The sequence below is a fragment of the Peromyscus californicus genome, unplaced genomic scaffold, assembly GCF_007827085.1.
Source record: "Peromyscus californicus insignis strain IS unplaced genomic scaffold, ASM782708v3 Scaffold_18__1_contigs__length_77618521, whole genome shotgun sequence".
NCBI classification, from domain to species: Eukaryota; Metazoa; Chordata; class Mammalia; order Rodentia; family Cricetidae; genus Peromyscus; species Peromyscus californicus.
Genome location: NW_026294480.1, coordinates 2,182,889 through 2,209,538, shown reverse-complemented (window position 1 = coordinate 2,209,538; position 26,650 = coordinate 2,182,889).

The following is a 26,650-nucleotide window of genomic DNA, read 5'->3' as shown; positions in this document are numbered from 1 at the left end:
CAGGTGGCTGTCTACATGCAGCAGAGTCAGGAATAGCAAGATTTGGGTCAGGATTTGACCAGTGGGTCCAACAGGCTCTTCAGGGTGGATTTGACAGGGAGGGTGCTGGGGAGAAGATGAGGGACTGAGGCTGGACCTCCTGCTTAGGGCCCAAGTGGCCTGGCTGGAACACAGTGCCATACAGACTGTGGGAAGTTCAGAGGAGTGAACTCTGAAGCTAATCAAGGTGAAAAGTAGTAGATGAGTGGAGACCAGTCTCTGAGAATGAGAGATACCCTCTCAGCTGAACTTCACAGGTTGAACAGACACTCTTCTGCACGATTGGTCCCACATTCAAGGTCATGGGCCACATTCCCTACTACACCCCAAATGCATGGAACCTTGTCCAGCAAGAGAAACCTGTAAATATCATCTGTACCCCAAACACACTGCCAAGCTGTACCATGCACACCCTAATCAGTCCCTGCACGTGCATGTTCTAACCTCCACTGTGTCTGAATAGGAAGCTGGACCCAATGGATAATACTGAAGAGGCATCAAGTGTCCATTTCTCCATGACCTCAGACAAACGGAACACGTGTGGGTGAGGTCAGCACCAGTTACAACCTCATCACAGCTGAGACTGTCCCACAGTCAACACTAAGGTAAGCTTGCTTACAGAGGCCCCCACCCCCATGTCCACCTCACCTGAGCGGTCTGCTTCTGGCTGAGCCACTGGCAGAGGGGCAGGATCTCGACAGGGACTGTGTGTTAGCTGGGGTCCACTAGAGAAACAGGCAATTCATAGAATAGATGCATGTTACAAAGAGGGTCCTTTAGAATGTTTTACACCATTTGGATCCAACAATGGACACTGGAGTTTCTCAGACCACAAGGCCAGATGCCTAGCAGTTCTGATCTAGCTATGAAAACTTGGAGAATTCCTGAACTGTCAAAGAAACTGGTTCCAAAGTCCATAATGGCAGCAGCAGCAGCAGCAGCAGCAGCAGCAGCAGCAGCAGCAGCAGTAGCAGCAGCAGCCTAGTAGATACGCTCACCAGCAGGGAGAGAATGAAAGCAGGTCGAAACCAATGCCTTTTCTCAGGTTTCCTTATATTTAGGCCACTTCTGCTCAAAGATGTCTAATCTTGGGGAGGCTCTAGCTCGCTCGATTAATCCTTCTGGGAAATATTCTTACAGATCTACCCAGAGGTTTGTCTCTCAGCTGATCTAGTCAAGTGGACAATAAGATTAACTGCCCCAGGGAATCAGGAGTGAGGACTGGGAGGGCATGGATGCCCTTGAGAAGGACAAACTACACTTGAGCACCTCGAGCACCTCGCTGAGCAGGACCCCTGGGCTGAACAGGCAAGCCTGGCCTCAGTGCAGTCACGTGTACCCATCTACAGAGGCCCCAGGACTTCAAAAGGAGGAGACAGATGTGGCTTTCTTTCCCAGATGATATCAAAGAATCCTCTGCCTCACACGGGACTGGGTGTGTGATGTGAGCTCCATGCAGGGCCACATCCGTACCTCAGCCTTGTACAAACCAAGTCAGCTACCGCGGATGATGTGGACGTATAAGACAGGAGTCTTCCTAGGATGGCATTATCAGGAACAGGTTCCCCTGGGCCGCTCAGGCAGCTGTATTCACACTGAAGCTGTGTGCTTTCTTTAAAGGGGGCACTGATTCATCATTCAAAAAGTAGTTCTTCACAGGGGCACATTTAGCAGATAAAATCAGCGACAAGGATAGTAAATTGCCTGGGAGAGCTCAAACAGATTTGAGATAAAGGCGCCAGAGATGAAGTCAAGATGTGTCTGTGGCTTTTGCCCAGCACCCCGCCATCTGCTGCTGATCTAATGCTAGCCACTTAGCTTCCAGGGCCCCTGCCAATCTTTTGTCACCTCTGTTGCCCCATATCAAACTTTCCGGAAACAAAACCCAAGGAAGCAGATAATCAATAATGAGATCAGGGTGCCATCCTGGGAGAGGCCGCTCCCTGCTTTGTGTGTGGAAGGTTGTTTGGCCCTGGCTGTTTGTCAGGGAGCAATGGGGATGCACACAGCATGATTGAGTGCTCAGAGATAAGGCCCAGAGGAGGAGGGGAGATGAGGAAGGGAAGAGGAGAGAGGTGAGCAGAGTGCTAGGGAGTGGGGAGGGAGAAGGGGCATGGGGAGGGCCTCAGGCAGCAAGGCAGAAACTCCTGGGTTAGTGCAGCCTCTTGGCCCTCCCTCACTCTCCCCATGGCACCCTAGGGCCCTGCAGTTTTTAGGTGTCCTTAGTTGATCAGTCTTAGAGCCCCATTCCTCTTCCAGGGCACAGGAACACACATGTTCGATGTACAACATGGACTTGCAGAGGTGTCTTCTGAGAAATGGAGCATGCCCACACAGGGTCCCTACTGAACTGCCCCTGCCCCTCCACGCCTCTCAGTGAAAGCAGGTGGATCAGCTGTGCTGTGCAGTTCCCAGATCCCCACTCTTTCCTGTGGAATGTGCACTCCCACACCTCCCTCATTCAGGACCTCCTCCAAGTGCACCCCAGACTCTCTAACTTCCTACATCATAGTGGGGGCACCAGGTCACCTCGACAGTGCACCGATGAGGTGCCAGCACTGGGTGGGGCAGATCTCCCACTCTGCCATCTGAGGCACACATCTCCTTATAGGACAAAAGATGCAACCATGTACTCCCTCCCTCACTGGGTACTGGCACATACCTGCCTGCAGTACTCTAGCCACTACCTCCCTGGATACCAAGGCTGACTCTGTAACCCTGTCCTCAAGAGTAATCAGTGAAATGTGTGACCTTGGCTCCAGTAGTTTGTTTGAAATAATGTACTCAGCGAAGTGGTTACAGGGCATAAAAAACACTTACTCACATTTTCTTTCTTTCTTTCTTTTTCTTTTTTTTCTTCCTTCCTTCCTTCCTTCCTTCCTTCCTTCCTTCCTTCCTTCCTTTCTTTCTCTTCTTCTTCTTCTTCTTCTTCTTCTTCTTCTTCTTCTTCTTCTTCTTCTTCTTCTTCTTCTTCTTCTTCTTCCTCTTCTTCTTCTTCTCAAGTTTGGGAGAACAGTAAACAATGCAATCCCATTGCCGCTGTAGCCTTAGAATAAGAAAGTTCTTCATGTTTCCCAAACCACGAATCCACACAAAGCCCATGGAAGACAAAGCATTCCACCAAAGCGTGTTGCTCCCTCAAACCCACTGTGTCTGCTCACTCACGGGTTTCTCCAAAACAAATGTGTTACCAGTGAGTGCGCCCAGTTACATCCAGCACTGACATTCCTCCCTGAGTGACAGGTTAGAGATCCCATTTAGAGGGAAATTTTGTTTTATTTTGTTTTTGAAGCACTTAAGTGTTTTACTTCTACAGAAGGGCAGCATCAGATGCTGTCGCTGCTCAGGGGTTAGACCTGAGCAGAGCGTCAGTGCTAAGCGCAGGTCTCCCTGCACCCAGCCTTCTTTGCTAGATGTCTGTCCAGGGCTTGCACAGCACCAAGCAGCCTCTCTGTTCATGTGAAAGTGGAGCTCAAGTCCTTCTACGCCTCTGACGACGACGACGGTGAAGATAGTTAAAGAGCCATGAACCTCTTGGTGGAGGATGTGGGGCAACGGGAAGTGGGCAGATAGACTGAGGTGGGGGTGATGGGGTGAGCCAGTGACCCTCGGGTATAAACTCACAGGTCCACTGGCCGGTCTCCCTCCGTCTCCCATCCTGTGCCCACTTCCGGCATTTCTTTTGACGGGAACTTACCCTTGCTCCTGACTTTTAGACGGTTTTCTTTGAGATGAGTGAGTTCACCCTTTATAAGGTTTGACTTGAGAAGGCACTGTGGGGGGCGGGGGGCCCTAACCATCCTTGCATTACAATGCCAAAGTCAGTCGCCGAGCAGATAGGCTGGGAGCTGATGGGATCCCTCACCAAAAAACACTAATCTGGGTTAAAACTAAAAGTGCTGGTAAGAGGCTGAACAAGAAAGGTGCTCCAGAGACCGATGGGGGTCCGGGGAAGGGGCGGCGCTCACGGCTGAGAGGAACCTGAGAAAACCGATGCTGGGGAAGAAGTCTCTTAGGTGAGGGGCGTGACAGGCAAGGAAACAGGCCATTTTCACTTTAAAAAAAAGTGACGAGCCCGGTACAAATCAACCAGTATTAGCAGAAGTTTAACATCACTTTGAAAGGAAGCGACTGACCTACTGTGAACGCGCCCGGTACAGCGTGTAGACGGCTGATTACCGGTGTCCCCCTCAGGCAAGCGCCTCTCTCTTAAGCGTGGGCCCCCCGGAACATTTTGTTTTACTACCTTGTGAGATAAGAGGGGGAGAGGCGCTTCCTACCTGGGGAATTCATAGACTCGGCTTTGTGTGTCCCGGTCTGTTCTCAATTTCATGCAGGGTGCATAATTATAACGGTGTTTAAATTGAGCCCAGAAGAAAGCTGGGTTCAAGTGCAAATTAATTTCAGATTACCACAACAAAGGCAGTCATATCTCAACAAGCTTGCCAGCAAAACACTCGCTGAAGTCCCCAGGCCCCTCCCTTCCCCGACTTACAACAAAGACCTTTCAACTCAAATTAAGCTGATGTTCTCAAACCGCCCCACTGCCCACCTTTCGGGCTTTATCACTGAGACCTCGGCTCAGGCAGACCTGGAGAAGAGACTAGAAGGTGCCCAGAGCTGGAGGGGGGTCCTGGCCCGAGCGGTCACCGCTCCATCAAACCAAATTAAACACTGAGCAGCCTGACCGTGTCTGCCAGTGTCAAGGAGGGTATCTTGGTGCCTTCTTCAACAGGGGAATGGATGGCTTGGCCAGGCCTGGCTTCCCCACTTTCTCTTGCAGAGCTGCGTGCAGACTCGGGGCCTGGGCCTCCGGGGAGCTGATGGGAGGAAGGGCCTGCGCCAAGGCCAAGCCTCATTACCTCCTCATTACCTCTGGAAGCGAGGGAGAGGGTTTGCATCTGGGGAGCCCAGGCTGCGATGTCACCGGGGCTGTCTGCTTACTGCACAGTCGAGCGTGCCGCGGGGCCGCCGTGGGACCCGGGTCTGCTTCCCTTTCCTCCGTGCGATGATCCACTCATTAAGGTTTTTAAGGCAAATTACCGCCGCTTATCATTCTGTCAGCCAGTGCAGCGAGTGAGCCCACTCCAACCCCGCTGATGGGAGACACGGGAAAGGCATTTCCAAGTTGGTGCCGTAATTCGGTATTGATTGACTTTCCCCGGGTTTTATTGGGTTCTGCCCTGCGGACAAATGCATCCGATGCAAACTGAACGCAGCCCAGGAGAGTGGACAGTAGCCTCCAGCCTTCAATCCGGGACAGCCCTGGTCCCCATCCCCCAGTGCAGGCTCTCACAGGGGAGTTCACTGCTGGGTCATCGGAGGAAGGTGTACCTGACCCGAGGGCCCACTTGCAGTTTGGCTTATGTTTTCTTTAGGACTCTGCACGTCTTCTTGCTGAAATGTTTTCTTTTAGGTGCCAGGGCATTCCTAGGTCTAACCTTACCTCCTGTTAGGTGACAAAGAGCAGGCAGATGCAGATGGGAGAGCCTGATAATAGGAGGGACTCGATCACAAAAACAGAGTCTAAAATAGCAGCAAATAGATGACATCAAGCATCTCTTATGACCTGTTGTTTTATTACCTGTGACCATTACATAAATAAAAAAACAATAAAAAAATAGTAGCCAGTGACCAAAGGGCCAGAGCAAGAGGGAAGCGCAGGCTGCTCAGAGTGGCTGCACTGCACTTCCCCTTCCTCCCTGACCCCCTCCTCCACCCTACCCTCTCCTTCCTCCTCCATCCCCTCAAGTTCCTTTCCACCCCCCACCCCACCCCCATCACTTCTGTCTCTCGTTTACTTCCATCCTTACTCTCAATATAACTTTTCTTCCTCTGCTCCCTCCAGAAACATTTCAGTGGCATTTTTTGTGGTGTTTATCTTTTTTTTTTGAGACTGGGAGTCTTGGTATGTAGTCCAGGAGGGCCCCTAACTGGCTATCCTCCTGTCTCAGTGTGCAAGGATAACAGACATGTGCCATCAGGTCTATCAAGATTTGGTGACTCTAGATCGGCTAGACAATCTCTGTCCTAAGTTACAGCTGATGTCACAGGCCACCGACGTGTGAACACAGTAACCGTCAGCACGCTGCCTTGCTGTGTTTTGGAGTGGCATCTACTGAACAAATATGGCTTCTTCAGGCAGCACTCTTCTCTCCCACCTTCCTTATGGTACACCCCAAAGTTTTATACGTGATGACTCTTTCTCAGATGTCTGTATCTTTCCTTGCTGCACTGTGGTTCCTGCTAGAAATGGTGCCCTTGGTGTGGGAGAGCTAAGAGGGAGCCTGTGCCCCTCTCCATCTTATGGTGGGTAACAGGGGAAGTCACCTGCGGCGGTATTTTATTTGTGCTGAAATGTGGTATTTTATTCGTATGTTAATAAATAAAGTTTTCCTGGAGATCAGAGGTCATAGTCAACCATAAACAGAAGTCAGATGGTGGTAGCACGTGCCCTTAATCTAATCATGTGGCAGGCAGAGTCTCTGTGCGTTCAAGGACACAGCCAAGCGTGGTGACACACCCCCTTTAATCCCAGTACCAACCATAGAGACCTGGAGGTCTGTATAGACAGGCAGTGATGAGGAAGTCATGCGGCTGGGTTTAGAGCCAATGAGAAAGCAGAACAGAAAGGCAATAAAAACACAGGTTACACAGGAAGAAGATCTCTTTCTGGGGAAGCGACGGTGGGGAGGTGGTAAGATAAGGTAGCCATGGCTTTTCGCTAGTTCTCTGATCTCTTTAGCTGTTTCCCCTGTGTTTGGCTCTGTGTTTCTTATTTAATAAGACTGTTTAGAAATTTGTCTACATATCCCTGCCCTGGGGACCTTGTGAAAGTCTCTTGACTATCCACAGGAATTATCACCTCCCTCTGAAACAAGTGCTTCCTATGCAGGACTCTGGCAGGCAGTGAGCCTCTCACAGCCAAACAGGGCCACTGTTCCTTATCCATCAGAAAGTCTGGACCACCATCATACAGCCTGGACCTCCATCATATACCTTGAACTTCCATCACACCCTCTGGACCTCCATCATACACTTGGACCTCTGTCATACACCCTGGACCTCCATCATACACCTTGGACCCCCATCATACACCCTGGACCTCCATCATACACCCTGGACCTCCCTCATACACCCTGAACCTCCATCATACACCCTGGACCTCCATCATACATCCTGGACCTCCATCATACATGCTGGACCTCCCTCATACACCCTAGACCTCCATCATACACCCTGGACCTCTGTCATACACCCATGGCAGGTTACCAGCATTAAAAAACATCATATTAGACAGGAGCAAGCCAGTATGAGCATATCCAATGCCTAAAAAGTAACTTCATATGATGCAAAACAGTGAATTTTATTTTCTCGATGTTGTCACTTCATTTCCCAGAATTTTGAAAATGTGATTTGTCTCCGGCACAGTGACAACCTTGGATGCACTCACTATGAGGGAGATAGCGCTGCAGTCAGCTGGTGTCTACCAATCACCTGTCATCTGTCTGTCTATCCTCATCTGTTTATTATCTATCCCCTATTACTCATCTCTTTATCATCTTTATTTACCTGTCTATCTATCTATCTATCTATCTATCTATCTATCTATCTATCTATCTATCCATCTATCATCTATTCATCTATCTCCTATATATTATCTATCACCCACCTATCTACCTATTTATCCATCCATCGATAGATCATCTCTTTATCATCTACCCTTCCACTTGCCATTTATTTTTCATGTACCCATCTATCTATCCATCTCTCATATTGTCACCTCTCTATGTATACAGAGATGTAGACACCTAGAGAAAAAGAACAGAAAGACAGGGAGGGAGGGAGGGAGAGAGAGAGAGAGAGAGAGAGAGAGAGAGAGAGATTACATGTTACTAAACAAACTAAACAAGAGTATATCTAGAGACACCTGTGTCCCAAGTGTGGGAACCCCTCTTCAGCACCAAGATTTGCCTTAAGAAAACTCTTGAAGTCTTCATCACTGGAAAAGAGCAGGGTTTCCAGCTCACAGCTGACCTTCACGCTTTCCTTTCTCCCCCAGAGGCAGACATTATGGCGATGCTTCAGACTTCCCAGTGGGGCTTTGCATTCAATTCTTGGCATGTTGGACCTATTTCCAGGAACTGAGGAGCAGATCTGCTGCAGAGGGCTGGGGCAGAACATCCACATTGGCTTCAGGAGACCACCACAACCCACTGGTCAAACGAACCAAGCTCTCTGTGTCCCTTGGGTTTCAGGGAAACCATGTTTCTCTGTAAGCAGAATGCTACCACCTGTGGTCCAGCAAGGTGAAAAATGAACTGGCTGCAGGTCTGTGATGATACATTGTGTACCCTAATCAAATTTGCCTGACGATCAGAGAGACAAAAGAACAAGCCAACAACTAAGAACACAGGTCAGCACCACACCCTCTGAATTAAGACACCCTCTCTTGTCTCCTCCTCCTGTTTATGCCAGGGCCTGCCTATAAAAAGAAAATTCTCAGATGACCCAAAACTTAACAAAAACTCTGACCTCAGAATCCACTGTGGACACAGCTCTACCAGCCACAAAGCACAGAGATTCCCACCCTAAAGGCTCAAGAATGCTACATTATGGTTATTAATCAGGATCAATCAAGGCGAAAGTATATATAGTTGGACTTCATGTGTCTTATCTAGCCATTTTTATTAGATTTTTTGTAAGATCTATGGCTGTGTCTTATAGTCATTTTGATTAATTGTTCACATAATTTAAAGATTAATGGTCGTTGCCTGTTAGACATACACATGGTGGCTCCCCAGCAGTTATCCTTGTGTGTCTTTGATGGCATTCTTTTTGTTTATTGAACATGTTTACGCTGGGTCTTTAGAAGTCTGTGTTTGAGTTCATACCTCTTAATATGCTATCAGAGTTGACTTGTCAGAAAAGAATGGAAGTTGTATGTGAGGTCCACAGGAGCTGCTCTGTATCCAGCCACCCTCGGGAGCTTGTCTCACATGAAAACCAGAAAGGGCCTGGAGCTACCACCTGTGAGGTGTGGAAGGGATCAAGCACCTGACAGCGTGTGACTTATTAATATTTATGTTCAGAAATATTTACATGAAATTGAAAGAAATTCTAGGCAAGTCACATCAGGACAACAAATCATTATGAAGGACACACATAAATTGCACAAGTGTGAAATGCCTTAATTGTAGAGAAAATGAACGGGGATGGCCAGTGACCCCAGTTTCCACCAGAAACGTGCAGGCTTCCTCATCATGAGTGGTGGAACACATTTAACCTTGCAGTAAGAAAATTATTTCCATTTTCTTGGGGCCTAGAGGAGGAAAAGTCTGGCCCCAGGGATGTCTAGAGGTTTCCTCCCTGACTTGATGTAAAACTCCTGTTGTGATCTCCGTATCCCGGAGCTCTAAGTGCTGGCCTGTTTAGCTGCTCTGCTGTCCTGGGCCTCCAGAGAGACCAGAGCTGTCCATGTGTCTGTCTTCCCCCTCCCCTCCTGCCAGGATGCTCTGAAGTTGCTGCAATGGTGTGGGGGGGGGAGGGGGGTGAACTGGACACAGGAAGGGGGAGGGCAACTCTTCTCCCTGCCCATGTACCCTGGTGGAAGAGTGTGTGTGTGTGTGTGTGTGTGTGTGTGTGTGTGTGTGTGTGTGTGTGTGTGTGTCAGCCCTGTGGGGACAGACCACATCATGGGGACCTGAGTGGCACTACAGAGGCACCAGGACGCCCAGGGAAAGCGAAGACACCTACCTGCCTGTTCTGAGCAAGAGGCCATAGGTCCTTCATGTCCTAGTTCCCCAGGGACCCCTGCAGGTAGACCAGAGCATAGCCAACTCTGGAGGTCAGAGGTCAGCCCACTGGATTTCTCAATGAAGAAGTCAATGAAAACTCCAGCAATGGCCAGCAGAGGTCACCGGATGGAACTCGGTGCGAGCCCCCCTCGTCCTATGCTGTCACCCACAACAGAGATGGTAGGTCACTTCCATTCCATGTGATGAAGCCATCATGTGATGCTCTTCAGCTATGTGTCTGCAGGCAATTATACGGGAGCCTCTTCTCCTCTGCCTTCCAGCATTCAGGGGAATGGGAGGCCATTTCCCCAGCTTCTTTGTGACACCTGAGAGCAGCCTGCACATGCTGCCTCACCTCCTCTCCCGGAAGCCATCTCTCAGACTGGTTCAGTCTGGCAGGTGTATGGCAGACCCCGGCACCCACAGAGCAACCCTCTGATGACAGAAAGGTTTTCCCATTGTTCTTTGAACTTAGATGAGAGGGCGGTCCTTTCTGCTGTGTTTTTGTGTTTTGATTAATGCCATTTCCTTTATACTGGTACCCTGAGGCTGTTTCAACAATCAACCATAATTTTACAAATTGGGGCGAAAGTTCCCATTGACGGCAAGTGATGAGACATCGAGCTTTCACTGTTATTCCATGCTACAGGACCCAGAACCTCACTCATACATCGGTCCTCTGCATGGGCTCTGAGCTCTCAGAGGTCCCAAAAGTGGGGTGAATCTCTCAGTCTTTCAGATCCTTTGCTAGCCTGGCCAGCTCCTCCCTTCTCACTTAGGGCTGTCATAGTCCCCTCTTCCTGCTCAAGAGTAACTAGATGGCCCTTCCTCCCTTCACACTCTGCCCCAGGCTTGCTCCCAGATAACTAGTGCTGCTGTGAGCAGTGATAACCAGAGGGGATGGAGAGCCTGCCCAAAATAGAACCAGGCTCCCAAGCCCTCAGCGTGAGTCACTTCAGGCAAAATCTGCAGCAAAAGTGGATAATCTCCCTTGCCACCTCACCCGTCAAGGACTCTCAAGAGGGCTGAGCACACTTCCTCCTGAATACCACGTGGCCAAAAGAGCAGCAAAAGTGACCTCAGCAGTGAGCTCTAGAGGACTGTTGGGGTTGCCAATTTGAGAAGTCACCTGCCACCTGGGTCCTACCACAGCAAGGGAAGAAGAAGCCAAATGGGAGGGGAGAGGTGAACCAACCTGGTTCCGCTCCCAGATGGAGGATAGAACTTCCACATCCGGGCAGCACTGACCTGTGGTGACACTAGATGATTCCCAAGAGGCAAATGGCCTCTGCTGCCCGTGGGCAGTCACCCCTTCTTCGAATATCGATATATCCAGAGCTCCAGACTTCACTCTTCCTCTGTGGGGTTAGGAGGGTAGGTTCCACATGGCTCCTGAGCCATAGACTCATCCTAAGACTTGGCTCACAATGTGTCCTTAATGAGGGCACCAAAGCAAAGGGCAAAATGGAGAGCCGTTTGGAAGAACCAAACGTAGAAAGGCTATATGCCAAAGTCTCAAAGGGACACTTAAGGGCCTCTTCAACCAGCTTCCTTCTTTCCTGACCTCCAAATGGAATTTGGACACTGAGGTTTCCATCCGTTAGTGTCTCCTTCACTGACTGAGTGTGACTGGGCATGGTGACAGGTCTCGTGGGATGAGACACTCTGGACCCATCAAGACACACTTCAGCACATTTTCCTTGTATATCTGCTAACGGAATGCTGTGTTTAACCTGTGGACAGGAGTGGGATGGTTCTCTCCACCTTTGCAGCATGCCACATCTTTTCTTCTGCTCTCTGGTAGTTTGGGGCTTCAGCTTTTTTTGCTATGCACAGCAGAGGTAACAGGAAAAGCTAACCTGTGTCGTTATGTGGCTTCGAAGGTCTGTCACAGAACTGTGATTGTGCCTGGAGAGGTGGGGGATCCTTTCTGACTAAGGAAGAAGAGGAAGAGGGAGGAGCTGACCCAGAGAGAAGTGTGACAGTGAGAGGAAAACCAACAGAGCAGTGTGGTCGACAGCTGCGTCTGAGAAACAGCCACAGCGATGAACTTTGAAGGGAAAACTCAACTTGTGGACCTCTAAGTGCTCTGAGCAAAGGCAGATGAGCCAGGAGGGCAGTCTCAGGAACCCATGTTTCCTCCATGTGTGTTTTGTGCTCAGGAGGTGTGCTCCTTGCTTTTCTCGCCGCTGTGACAGGATGACACACGTGACTTAAAGAAGAAGAGATTTATTTATTTATTTATTTTTGCTTACAATTCAAGGGTACAGTCCATCAAGGAAGGAAGTCGAGGCAGCGTGTCACATTGCACCCAGAATCAGGAAGCGGAGAGATGAGTGCTGGTGCTCAGTTCTCTTTTCTTCAGTTATTTAATACAGGACTATAGAGAATGGACGGTCTGCCCATATTTAATGGAGGTTTTCCTTCCAATTACCTCAGTCTAGAAACTCCTCACAGGCATTACCAGGGATTGTCTACCAGGTGACTCTAGGTCCTATGAGTTGACAGCATCAACTCTCACAGTCAGCAAACAAGGGCATTATACCTGGCTGACTACACTTCTGTTAAAAAGAAAAAGACTCATGAAATTTGTTTTCTCTGCAGGGCAGTGGGGAGGGGATAGAAGAGGGGAAAGTAGAGTGGGTATAAAGAGGGAGCCGGGAAAGGAGGTAGATCTGGAGCCACAGTTTTCAACCTGGTCTGCAGGAGGACTTAGGTGTGATGGAAGGTCTGAAGTCCTAAACAAAAAGATGAGCATGATTAACCACAGGAAATAATCGAAACCTGTGGACAGTGAAGGACTCCAGGAATGGATGCAGTAGTGGGTTATGTTACGATGGGTCTGACTGTGCTGCAGGAAACGCCTCTGAAATCATCGTTCTACATCAGATAGGCCTGCTCCTCACACAGGACATGTCCATCCAACCTTGCTAGAAGTGTCACCGTCCAGACTTTGCTGATCACTGTGACAGGAGAAAGTGCTGCAAACCATCTCTTGGTTTTCAAAGTCTCCTTAAAGATGACAATGTGATACAGATTGCTTCTGCTAAAATTTGATTGGCCAAGACACTCACCTGACTGTACCTGACAGAGAAGTAAGGGAAGTGCCCCATTGCTCCACCACACATCCCAAATCCTCTCACGGTCTTCTCAAATACAGTCATGGCATCAAGCCAAAAGGTAGAGAGCACTGTACCTGGAAACAGCAGCCATCATCATCAGACATTGGTCCCTCCCCCTCCACACACAGAGAGTCCACAAGAATGAACTGGCAGCATCAGGAGATGGAAATAGATGGGTGTAGCTAAGGTTGAAACTAAAGAATTGTGAAATTTCTTCCAAAGTTTGAGAGCTCCTTATCTTTTAGATGCATATTTCACACACATATACATACAGTATATTCTATATTGTATATCACACATAAATATATACATAGAATAATTTTTCTATAGCATGCCATATATACACATATATTTAACTACAGCTTGATTCAGCTCCTTGTGGTGACTTCCTCTACACTACTTCCTGCGAATCTTGTCAGCAACTCCTTCCTCACTTTTGCCATAGCCCTTATTAGACTTGACTTTCTTGGCAGTCAGGCATTTTCTAATTCCACTTTTGCCCATCAGCACTCACAGGTCTGTAGGGAATTTCAAATCTCCATGTTGACTTCATTCTGTTACACCGGGAGCCACACTCTGCTGGTCAGCTTGGCTTTGATTCTGTATTTGCTTCTTTCTTCTTATGTTTCATCTCAAAGAGACAACAGCCTGTGTCTCTTCTTCACTCTTGCAGTTTTACTTCAAGTTTAAGTGTTTACAATCACCACACCCTCCACTGTTCTTCTGATCTAAACCTCAATCTACCCAGACCCTTCTACAGTGTTCATGCTGAATACGCATTCTTGATATGATCTTTGCTATGAATTGAAGTTTCAGTTCACACTGTTGCTCTGATTTTTTTTCAATTTTATCCCTACAATTTGGGGATCAGAAGCAATTGCCTCTTCCAATGCTGCAAGTTTCTGAAATGGCAAAGTCAATTTCCCAACTTTAAACCATCCATTATGCAGCACATATGCAACCTCTTGAAATGCATATTTGGGAATCTCGACCCACAATGGGAAGATGTCCGGAAGCAGGGTCTTTAGATTATCTAATCAGAGTGATTAGATCATGAGGGTGCTGGAGGGTTAGCATCCTTATAAAAGGGACCTCAGAGTGATTTCTTACTCCTCTTCTGCCAGGTGAGGGTGGATGAGCAGGTAACAGTCTACAGGTCAGGAGAGTGTCCTTCCCAAGCCCTGACCCCTAGATTGAAGACTTCCAGACTCCAGGACCACAAGACACAGATTATTCCAGGTCATAAGCCACCCAGTCCCTGGTTCTTTGCTTTGGCAGGCAGAAGCGAAACCTCACCATTTTTAATCTTACATTCAGTGTTGATGAGGACCTGAACACCGTTTTACATCCAAGCTCCAAAACTGTTTCCATCTTGCAAAACTGAAACTAGGCAGTCACCAAACCGTAGTAATCTCTCTCCATCCCTCCCTGCAGGGACCCTCTGTTCTGTATCTTTTTTTTTTTTTTTTTTGGTTTTTCAAGACAGGTGTGTAGCTTTGCACCTTTCCTGGATCTCGCTCTGTAGACCAGGCTGGCCTTGAACTCACAAAAATCCGCCTGCCTCTGCCTCCCGAGTGCTGGGATTAAAGGCGTGCGCCACCACCGCCCGGCCCTGTTCTGTATCTTTGCCACTCGGAGAGCAAGGCTATTAAAGACTTGTCACATGGAAAGCTACTGGTGCCCAGCAGGAAGGGAGCATTGAAAGACATTTTCTCTCTTCCACCCTTAGAACGGAGGTAAATTTTACTCCTTACCACATGCCATTAGTCCAAGGAAGTGATAGAGACATAGCCGGTGCAGGAGGGGTGCAGAGACATCCAGTTGTGTGTCTAATGAAAGAGCCAGGAACATAGGAAGCTGACTGCTGCAAGTCAGCTGAGAAACCCTGAGCAGAAGGGAGGGGGTGCATTGACTGCTGTGGTTTTCTGTAGTGGTCTCGTCTGCTGTAAGAGAAGTTTCCTTGGTGAGGGGTAAGAACTACACTTACCTTTGGGTTTAAGACAAGTGTTCAGAAAGTCGTTAGGGGTTACACTTGTAAAGCAGTTTAGGCAAGTAGCATTTGTAGGGTTCTTTTGCAAGATCCATGACTTTATTAGCCCTGGGTAATTGCCTAGGTTTCCTATACCAGACATAATTTCCCTCTTAATGGGAATGTTTTAAGTCCAATTAGAGAGCTGTTCATTACTCTTATGGTTATTATGCCATGTTGGTCATTGATGTGGTCATAGGCATCATAGCTGAGTACTTGTTGTTAGTGTCTCTTCTTTGGAAGCTTGCATGGTGCCTCTGGTTCAATGAGAACCAGTCCTCAGGAGGAAGCATTCCAGTTACTTCCAGTCTTCTTCAGGGAAGAACACAAGATTGCTTATCCAATAAGGAACAATCAGCCCTGAAAGAATACATACAAGTAACATTATACAGACTGAGCAGGCTGAATTTAGAAATGTATATGCATATGCACATACATATATGCATGTAATAGCAATTAATGAAAAGAGGCCATAAATTGGAAAGACAGCAAGGGTTCACAGGAAGGAAAGGGAGTGGAGAAATGACATAAATATAATCTCAAAAGTAAAAGAAATTAATTTTTAAAAGACAGAAAATTACAAACAAAAAAATAGATATTCAGGAAGAAAAAGGCAAAAACATCTAAAAATATGACTGATAAAAAATATTATATGTTCTACCAACTCAAGCCTTGTAGCACATCCCAACACCCTGGTTGCCTGGTCACCCACACAAACACTGGGAAGCCAGGTCTGCACTCCTGTGATGTAAACAATAGCAAAGCATAACCATGATCTTTCTTGATTGGCGAAATGAAGAAAATAAACCAGAATAAATACTGTATGACGGCAGGATGTGGGGCAAAGGATATTCACTGCACTGTTTCCTGGCAGCTCTCTGCTCTCTGTAAGAAATTAAGCCTCATGTCAGCAACCCCCCCCCCCCCCCCGATGAGCCAGGGCAGAGACAACATCCAGATCTGTGTACCACAGTGACTGCTGCAGTTCCACCAGGAATGTCTGTCCCTGGAATCAAACCCATGGGCAAAGGAGAAGAACACACTCGGCCATACTGATGTGTGACTGTTTCACAAAACACTAGCAGTTGACTTTCAACAGGAATCACAGTTACAGCAGGTGACAAGGTCCACCAGGTGGGATTCGGCAGAAGAAATGGAGATGAGGGTCTGCAATGTGATATCTTTTCTGACCAACAAAGAACTTTAAAAACACATGGTTTTGTTAGTCAGTAGGAACACATGGAAATGAGAGAGGTGACCATGGAGGTTACAGTGGTTCCCTGGTGGCAGCTGACTTGGGGGTGGGATACACCAGGGAAAAAGCATGTATCAGTGACAGAGGAGAAAGGTTCTGTGGGAAATCATCTCCAGGCCACTGCCATCCTGAAGCACCTTCCTGAAAAATTCTCTCCACACGTATTAGCTTTTCTTTCAAAAGACACTGTGACAACTCTGCTTCTTCCCCTCTCTGAGAAAGCCTCAATTCAGGACATAGTGTAGGTAGCCAGGAAGTCCTTAAGCCCCCCCCCCCCCCAATCCTGCCTGCTGCTTTTTGTGGTCCTCTAATGATGTTGTGTGGTGTGTGCTGGAAAGATGTCCAAGAGGTGAGTGTTACTTATGGCGGTGGTTTGAAGAATGCTCCCCAAGTGTTTGAACACTTACACCCTCATTGGTGGCACTGCTTAGGGAGGTTTAGAGGGTGGGGCGTTGACAGGAAGCATGTCACTGTGGTAGGCTTTGAGGGTTATAGCCTCACCCACTTTAGTTCACTCTCTGTTTCCTGCTTGGGGTTGAGAATAGAGCTCTCAGCTTCCTGCACCAGCTACCACGCCTGAGCCTTGCTGCCACGATGGACTCTTATCCTTCTGGAACCCAGATACACTGTGAGTTGGCTTGGTCCTGGTGTTTCATCACAGCAATAGAAAAGTAATTAAATCACTTACTAGCCAACTTGCTGCCAGGGGAGACTCCACGGCAAGACCTGCTTTCTCAGAGTTGTGTTGGTGCTTGAGAGAAAGGGCCCTGCTTGCTGGTCTTAAAACCAGAAAACTGCATTTCGTGTGGAATTTTCTCTGTGACAGCCACCCACAACTTCCCCAGGAGAAACTGAGAGGAGACTCGCCACAGGGCTGCCTCTATTGCCTTATCTCACATGCAACTACAAAATTCCCTTATTTCCACACTCAGCTCATATGCTGTTCTTCCCCATCACGTCCAGAATGTCAAATCTGATTGGTTTATTTCTAGAACTATTACATTGCTTTTGTTTTCTCATGAAAATATGAAGAAACAAGAAAAAACAAAACACCGAAAATTCTCCAATGGAACATAGATAGAGGGCCAGAGGGAATGAGACAGCCACAGAAGATGGTTTATTTATTTTTTAAGATTCATTTATGATGTTTGTATGTGTGTGAATATGTACTACATGTATCCTTGCCGGCCCTTGAGGCAAGAAGAGGACCCTGGATCCCATTGAATCAGAATTTCAGACAGGTTTGAACTGCTGTATAAGTGCCACAAACCAAACCCAGGTCCTCTGCAAGAGCAGCAAGTGCTCTTAACCACTGAAAAAATTTCAGACTCAAACTACAAGTTTTTAAACAGAACCATATCAGCTTCAGGTTCCTGCCCGGGATTAGTCCCCATACACACAGGGCTCTACCAATGGCTGTCAATCACCAGCCATATGAAAACACAGAATCAATTGTTTTGTGTTCAACAGAGGCCACATGGCGTGGACTCTGTGCTTGTCAGTCAGGTGGACATGGAGTAACTCCACTTAGATTTGTGTGACTGTTGATACCTATCATTTGAATAGTGCTGAGCTTTATTCATCTCCCTTCACACAGGTTGAGTATATACTGCTTTATTTGTCAATACATAACTGAATTATTATTACACCCCCCATAGTAAACCATCTTTCCAGATACTGCTGTCACAGGAAGGGATAATTCATAGCAGGGGCCCAGAGGCTCAGAGCTATACATTAGGCTTGTGATAAAAATCAGACACCTGACAGAGTACGGAGCCCTGTTCTGTACATGGAAGCTGACTTCAGGAAGTATTTGCTTGCACTTGGTCCCACCTATGACCTGTGCAGAATCACTAAGGCCCACATGGCAAAGCATGTTACTGAGACCGGGGAATGGATAACACCCTCCGGCAAGGGCAGCCAGCAGCCTAAGGCAGGCCTGGGAACCCAGCTCCTGCTCTTTCTGTGGTAAGATTTGGTAAGAGGTTGGGCCTTGCTGGCCAGCAGCTGCCTGTCTCCAAAAGTGTGGTGGACAGGCAGCAGGTAGATTCTCACATTCGTTCAGGCTGAAGGGATATGGTACCTCTGCAAAGCAGCTTTCTGCCATCTCCCTGTCCCTGTCCCTGTCTACCCCTACACCATCCTCTCTGAGTGGATGCTAAGGAGCTAAGATTGTTCTGTGATGAGCATCTTGGCTCGGATGCAGCAGCCAGGAGTCAATCAGACACTGGTCTTCACACTGCTTTTTCAGTGTGCCTAGCCTTAAATATGTGGAATTAGCAAACCCCCAGCAGTGTGGTCGAGCCTCTTCAGTTGTGTGGGCGGGCCTTGTCTGTTGTGTGGGCGGGCCTTGTCTGTTGTGTGGGCGGGCCTTGTCTGTTGTGTGGGCGGGCCTTGTCTGTTGTGTGGGCGGGCCTTGTCTGTTGTGTGGGCGGGCCTTGTCTGTTGTGTGGGCGGGCCTTGCCCAATAAGTGCAAGGCATTCAGCAAGCACAAGTTTATCAAGGAGAAAGGGCTTCAGACTCTGGATTGCACCTTAAAGCTAAGCTTTTTCTTCATGTGTACATACATAAAGCATGTCTCTCTCATACATGTACACCCCACACACTACATTCACAAACCCTTCCAATCACCTGGTAACCACACACATGGTCAAGCACTCCTCTAATGCGGCTCTGCTGGGTAAAGCAAGCTCAGATCTCACTAGGAAGCTTTGTGGGCCTCCACGCCATCTCACAGACAGTCACAGGATGTCAGCTATGACAGCTTCACCACAAGACCCTGAACCTGCATGTGGTCCAGCTGGGGCCTGGGAAGCACATGGCCTTGTAGATCACCTGCCTGTCACAAGAAAAGGTGACGCAGCCGGGTGGAGAACACTCAGAGTGACCTCTCTTCTCTCAGCTTGGAAAGCCTTGGAGCCAGGGTGTCGTGCAGTGTGCCGTGAGAGTTGTCCGGCTGGAACGGCCCCTCCAGCCAGCTCAAATGCGGAGTGTTTGCCAATAGATGGTTATTTCTGCAAATGAAGGAAAGAGAAATCCCTTGGACCTTCCCATCCAACCCGATCCCCATGTCTCCAGTTTTCTGCCAGAATTTCATCCTAGGTTCCTGTGCTAATGACCCGATCACAGCACCGTGCTCCCCACCCTCGCTCCCTCCGGTGTGATGCCATTCTGGCTTTGAGTAGTGCCTCCTCATGTGCCCATCTGCCGGCACGGTGGGTGGACCCCCTGAGGCCCTGGCAGCCCCAACTTTCTGGGGCTCCTTGTTGCTGATATACCTCCTCCCACAACACAACAGCCCAGAAGTGATAAGGTCAGGGAAGCAGGACATGAGAGAGGACAGCGGCTGTTCCTTGGTCTTGTCTCAGCAGGTGGCCTCACCTGTGCTGCCACTAGCTGTTCTCTTGGAGGCTGGAGCGTCGCCCACCTGTTGTGGATGAGGTGGACCTCCACTGTGCAACTCAACAGAACATGGCACCCCATGGAGTTTGGAGACCTGCGGCAAGAGTTCTAGGGTACTCTGAGATGAAGGGAAGTCATGCTCCAGAGTCCTTTCTCACAAAGGCTCCATGCTCCACCTGCTGTGCCCTCAAATCTCTGCCGACTTGCAGCCAGAGAAACATAGAGAATATTGTCACTGGACTCTGACTTGAAGTGCTGGATGGACAGTTGGTCTCAGGAATGGTGGGCTGGCTTTGTGTGGCTCCACACTGAAGGAGGGAGAACAGGACTCCAGAGCACCCAGCTTTAAGAGTATACTGCAGGTGCCACTTCTGTGTCCACCTATGTAGGAAGGGTACACATATGCCAGGCAGGCGCCCAGTGGTCCTGGAAGCTGTCTAACCAGGCAGCAGTTTCCTGCCAAGCACTCCGTACTCAATCATAGCCATCATCAGACCCCCAAAGAATGGCCCATCTTTACCTCCCGGGCTCGTCACCTGCTGTCTTCACATCCGGTTGCCATGACCATAGAATGTGATTATGAGAGCCCACTACAGAGGATGCCTGACCCCACCCCAAGTTAGCAGAGTGATGTGCTCAGGTGTTGTATGCATTTGAACATCCACCTTCACTGCAGCAGGGCTTGTATCCTCTGTCCCTCCTGGGGCATCTCTGTGGCCATCACGCTATGTTGAGGATTGCTGTCAGGATTCTAAAACCTAAATCTCTCCTGTGTTCTCCTTCTGTACATAAAGAACAGCTGGAAAGAGCTTAACACATGTTTTTTATAGCCTTCTGCGTGTTTATCCATGTGACCATACTTACTGGAAAATAACAATGACTTTATGTTTTGTAAGGAAAGACCAATTGAGTAAAATAGCAAAGACTTGTGTGGTGGTTGAAATGAGAATGTCACCCACAGGCTCATGTATCTGAATACTTGGACCCGCCTCACCCCTTGTTGGTGCTGCTCTTTGGGGAGGTGGTGCAGCCTTGCTGAAGGTCGTGTGTCACTGGGGGCAGATTGTGAGAGCTCCTAGCCTCATCTCACCTCCAGTTTTCCCCTGATTCACATGTGAGGTTGAATATGTGATCTCTAAGCTTCCTGCTTCTGCCAACATAACCATCCACCATGACGGACTCTTACCCATCTTGAACCACAAGTCAAAATAAACTCTTTCATAAGTTGTGTTTGTAAAAACCAGATTCTTTAACGATAAACTCAGGTGCTTTAAAACTCCAAACCTATAGCTTTGAACAATTGGTTTTCTCTGATAGCTAGACTTTCATCATCAATGTTGTCGATAGGCCTTGTCTCCTATGTCTAACAGAGGATGTTCATCTCTGGCTTCTGTCTCGAGACTGTCCAAGGTGAAGTTGTGTCTCACACATAGTGGGAGATCCGTTTTCCACACACCCCTGGAGCACAGAATCAGTGAGCCATGGGGAGAGGGATGACTCTCTGTCTTAATTGGGATTGCCATTGCTGTGAAGAGACATCATGACCACTGCAACTCATAAGGAAAACATTTAATTGGAGTGTCTTGCTTACAATTTCAGAGATTCAATCCATTATCATCATGACAGGGAACATGGTGGCATATAGGCAGACATGGTACTAGAGTAGTAGCTGAGAGTCCTACATCTTCCAGGCAACGGGAAGTCCACTGAGACAGTGGGCAGTATCCTGAATATATGAAACTCCAAAGCCCACCCCCATAGAGACACACTTACTCCAACAAGGTCATACCTACTCAAACAAAGCCACATCTCTGATAGTGCTGTTCCTTTTGGGGACCATTTTCTTTCAAACCACCACATTCACTTCCTGGTCCCCAAAGGATTATAGCCATATCATAATGCAAAAATTCATTCAGTCCAACTTGAAAGTCTCCATAGTCTATAACAGTCTCAGACTTGTTTTGAACTTCAGTTTTGTTGACTGCAACATATTTTTTTTCCTTGGGCTGTTTCCACCCCTGTTAGCAGGTATCCCACAACTCTGGCATCTCTAAGATCTTGGGTTCTTCAAGGCAATCCAGGCTTCAACTTCACAACTTCACAAAATGGTCTCTCTACTGGACCTCCATTCAGGGACATCCCTGACAAGTGCCTGGTCTCAGTAGCTTTATTCTATAACCCATTTCTCTATCCTTAACTCTAAACCCAGAACCACATGGCCTAACCTGCAAAGCTCCGCCACTTGCTGAGGCTGGAACTTGGTCCCCTTGTTCAATTACATCTTCACCAGCTTTCCGTCTTTCACTGCCTAAGCTTGGCTGTCCTGAAACTAGCTCTGTAGACCAGGATGGAACACAAAGGCCTGTCATCAGAGCCTGGAGGTCCATAGAGCCCCTCAGTACATGATAACTGTGTAGAGCCCACCTTGACTCTGAAAACAACAGCAAACACGGCTGAGGGTACCTTAAAACCTATTCCTGACCTCAGGGCCCTGTCCACTCTCATCCCAGGAACATGGCCATGACCCAGGAAGTACAATCAAGGGAGTTTACAGAATCTTCTGGAGCAGAGGTTTCTACATTGACAGAGCCTGCAGAATGAACCCTTATCCAATGCCAGTGCCTCTACTAGTACAAAGGGTCAAAGAGAAGTCTCTGTGAACAGACAAGTCATACAGAGCGGGACAACACACATTGGCATGTTATATTCTTATTTCCAGTAATCATTTTTTTTTTTTTTTTGTGAAGATGTTTCTTCACAGTGCCGGTTTATTGGTGTCACGTCTCATCCCAAATCTCAGATCAAATATGATAAACTTCCCTCTACAAAGCAAAGCTCATGGCATCTTGTCTATCTTTCTATATAAATGGCAATGTCCTCTTGTGATGTAAATGGACAGCTTACCCCTGTGTCCACCTCCTCAGGCAGCTGAAGAGAAAAGCCATAGATCCAGCGCTCAAAGAGCACACATTCAGATTCTCACAGTTCTCAAGTTGAGGAGTCCAGAAACAATCCAGTGGGAATGCGGCTCCTGAGGACCCTCATCCTGGGTTAGGGGCATCCCTCTTCCTACTACACATTAGCATGACCTTTCCTCCACTCAGATACAGACTCCATTGTTAGATTGCAGTCCAGCTCTTACCATGTCATTGAATGTAAATTATTCTCCTCCACTAAAGACAGCTGTACTGAGGGCTGGAGCTTTAAGCCTGTGAATTTTAGGAGCCAATATAATTTGGATACAGTGTGTTACCTCAAAAGAGTAGGCAGAATTTTGTGGTCTAGTCGTAATTGGCAAAGGAGGCCTTTAAGAGGCATCTAGACTGTTCAGAGGAATCAATGCCTTTCTTAAGGGAGTGGGTTCTCCTCAGAGACTTTCCACAAAGCAAGTCCCCTCTGCTGTCTTCTCTTGTCCACCCAGGCCCACTTTCCCGCCTTTCCACCATGGGTAGATAAGATGAGCCATAATGCAGGGCTAGGAAAGGCCATTGCCAAACAGGCTGTGCATTCCTCCCTTGATGTACATTGTCTAGAGTGAGGAGTCACATGACCAAGCCCGGCCTTTCAGGATGTAGGGGGATGAGAGAACCGCACTCAGGGTCCACTGGGGAAATCAGGACACATCATATCCCGTAACACTACACACAGTGAGGAAGTCATTGCACAAGGAGAGGGGCTCCTGGACAGTTGACAAGAAATAGAAAAAGACAAGCATTTCCTTTAGGGACCTCACTGCTCTGGACTTTGAAAACAGTTCGGTGGAAAAGACTAGCTGGGGCTATTGTGATGGCTCAGCCAGAGAAGTGCATGCCACGCAAGCAGGAGGACATGACTTCCATTCCTAGGACTTATAAGCAAAGAAAGCCTGGCGTTGTAGAGCTGCTTGTTAATCCCAGTGATAGAGAGGCGAAGACAGGAAAACTCCTGAGGCATATTGGCCAGCTAGTTTTTAAAAATTGGTGACTTGTTTCAGGCCAGTGAGAGACTTTGACTAAAAAAAATAGAGTACCTAAGGAAACAATCCAGGGTGCAACACCTGAGATTGCCTGATGATCTACACACACACACACACACACACACACACACACACACACACACACACACGCATGTACATGTGTACGCCCACACACACCATTGTTTCTGAAGAGCCAACATACACATTCTGAGCAGTGTTTGATTGACATCAACAACTATGGTGTCCTTTAGTTACAGCAACTTGTGGTACATCAGTTGCCTCTCTGGAAAGCCCTTTGGATACAGGCCAGATGCTGTAAGATATTGAGATGTCTAAAGGGTGTTTGTACTATCCTGAGCAAGATGAAGATGTGAGATAGAGCTCCTAAAGGGGGACAAGTTCCTAGAGAGATGGGACGAAGAATACCATTGGCCAAGAAAAGGATTCAAAATGCAAAACAGCACGAGATCTAGTCCAGACCTAAACCTCACATGATATGAGATGAGTGTGGCTCATGCAAAGTACAAAGCAGATAGGACAGGAGCAGGTCAGAGGTGAGGTGCAGTCATTTGGGAAACTGAGAAGAGACACTTGCCCAGGCTTGCAAATTAATCAAGACCGAACAATCCTTTTTAGGGATGGACCAAAATGTGTTTGTGGCCTTTGTGCAAAGCCCATCTCCCAGACAGGTGATACAGACACTCAGGCACAGGGGGAGGTCAGACACCCCACAGGACTGTGTCACCCCACTATACCCAGAGACCTGAGCTGCCCCTGTACACCTGAATAGCACTGGAAGTTGAACAGTTTGAAGGAAGTTCATTATTCGGTGTGAGGTTACTTTTAATTCTAAGCTCTCTTTGTTCTTGGAGTAGTTGCAGCCATTCCTGACCAGCAGATGGTCTGGGTCTAGTCCTAAAGTAGGACTCTTTCTCAGATGCTATCCTTATTCTTCCCTCAACAGTCAGTTGTACTAAAGGAAGGATATAGGAAAGTGCCTTACGCATGTTCCTCATGGGCTTCAGTGCAGCCCAACTGTCCTGCTTTCTCTTACACAGATCTCTGTTCTTTCTCTGCTCTGTTTAGCTTGGTTGTCTGAAATCCAGTAACAAGCCTCACTGCTTCTTATCCCTAGAGTTCCTGGATTCATTGTTTTAAGCAGAACATTCCTTTTAATCCTAACAACCATTTTTACTGTGATATTGCAGCAGTCACCGTGAGTCTTTTTCCCTTACTACCTACAGGGAACAAGTTGTGGCATCTCAACAATGGTTCTGTGATGTCATGCTTTTCCTCTGACCCCAAGTTTCCATTCATCCATATATATATATATATATATATATATATATATATATATGTGTGTGTGTGTGTGTGTGTGTGTGTGTGTGTGTGTGTGTGTATGAGTATATATAATACATTGTGGTGGTTTGAAAAACAATGCCCCCCAAAGGGGGTGGCACAATTAGGAGGTGTGGCTTTGTTGTTATAGGTATGGTCACTTTGGAAGAAATGTGTCACTGTGGAGGCGGGCTTTAATGTCTCATATATGTGCAAGCCATGTCCAATATCTCAGTTTACTTCCTGTTGCCTGCAATGATGATAATGGACTAAACCTGTGAAACTGTAAGCTACCCAATTCGATGTTTTCCTTTAAAACAGGTGTCATGGTCACAGTGTCTCTTTATAGTAATAGAAACCCTAACTAAGACAGAAGCTGGTACCAGGGACTGGGGTCTTGCTTTGTTAGGTCGGACCATGCTTCAGTTTGGAGTCATATGGATTTCAGGAGTCTGGGTTAGGAAACCAGTGGAATGCTCTCAGTGCTGTTAGTGGGCCATCCTAGCAGGGATGTGGAAGACAGTGGTGCTGAGCGTGATTTCAACTGCGGGGTCTGGATCAAGAGATTTCAGAGCAGAAGAATGTTAATATGTGGCCTAGAGATCATTCTTGTGATATTTTGGTGAAGAAAGTGGCTGCCTTTTGCCCTAGTCTAAAGAGTCTGCCTGAGGCTAAAGTGAAGAGTTTTGGATTAATTCTCTTGGCAGAGGAAATCTCACAACAGCCTAGTACAGACTGTGCCATGTGGATATTTGTGGTAACTTTAATGAAGATTTATAATGAAAAGGAGCAAGCTGAGCAAATAGCAAAATGTACAATTTAAGGAGAAAGGGAACACTAGGAAGTGGGGTGGAACTAAGTCCTGTGTTCAAGGAGATAAACAGATTAAGAAATGGACTAAAGGGAGTGGTGACCTCAGGATAAGATCCCACCCAGCTAAGTCTCCAACTTGAGAAAAAGACCTAAAAAAAAAAATCTTAGAGCCAGATGTGATGGGACACACTTTTAATCTCAGCACCCAGAAGGCAGAGGCAGGCAGATCTCTGAATTTGAGGTCATCCTGGTCTACAGAGCTAGTTGCAGAACAGCCAATCTTAGGCAGTGAAGGACAGAAAGCAGGTGAAGATGTAATTGAATGAGACGGCCGTGTTCCAGTGCCAGCAAGCAGCATAGCTTTGGCCATGTGGTTCTGGAGTTAAGGATAGAATAAAGGGATTATGGAATCTGCCTGTGTGACTAAGAAAAGCCACTGAGGCCAAGCGTGTGTCAGGGATGTCCCTGAACGGAGGCCTAGAGAAGCTATTTCATAAAACAGTGAAGGTGAGGCCTGGAATGCCTTGGAGACCCCAAAGTATTGCTAGGGAGAGTTGCTAATAGGGAGTGGAACAAACCCAAGAGAAAGTAGTGTGTTGCAGTCAACAAAGCTGAAAGTTGGAAATCTGAAGAGCATGTTGACATCAGACACAAGGGTACAGAGTTTGGAATTTGCCCAGCTGGTTTTTGGTCTAGTATTTCCTCACTATTCTCCCTTCCCTATGTTTTAGAATGGCATTATGTGTTGGAAGAATGTGATCTGCTTTTTTATTTTTATTTTACAGGGGGTTACGGTTAAGAGATTGCAAGAATCTCAGACAAGACTTTGAACTTTAGACTTTTAAATAAGTTTGAGACTTATAGACTTTGAGGACTTTTGAAGTTGGACTGAATGCATT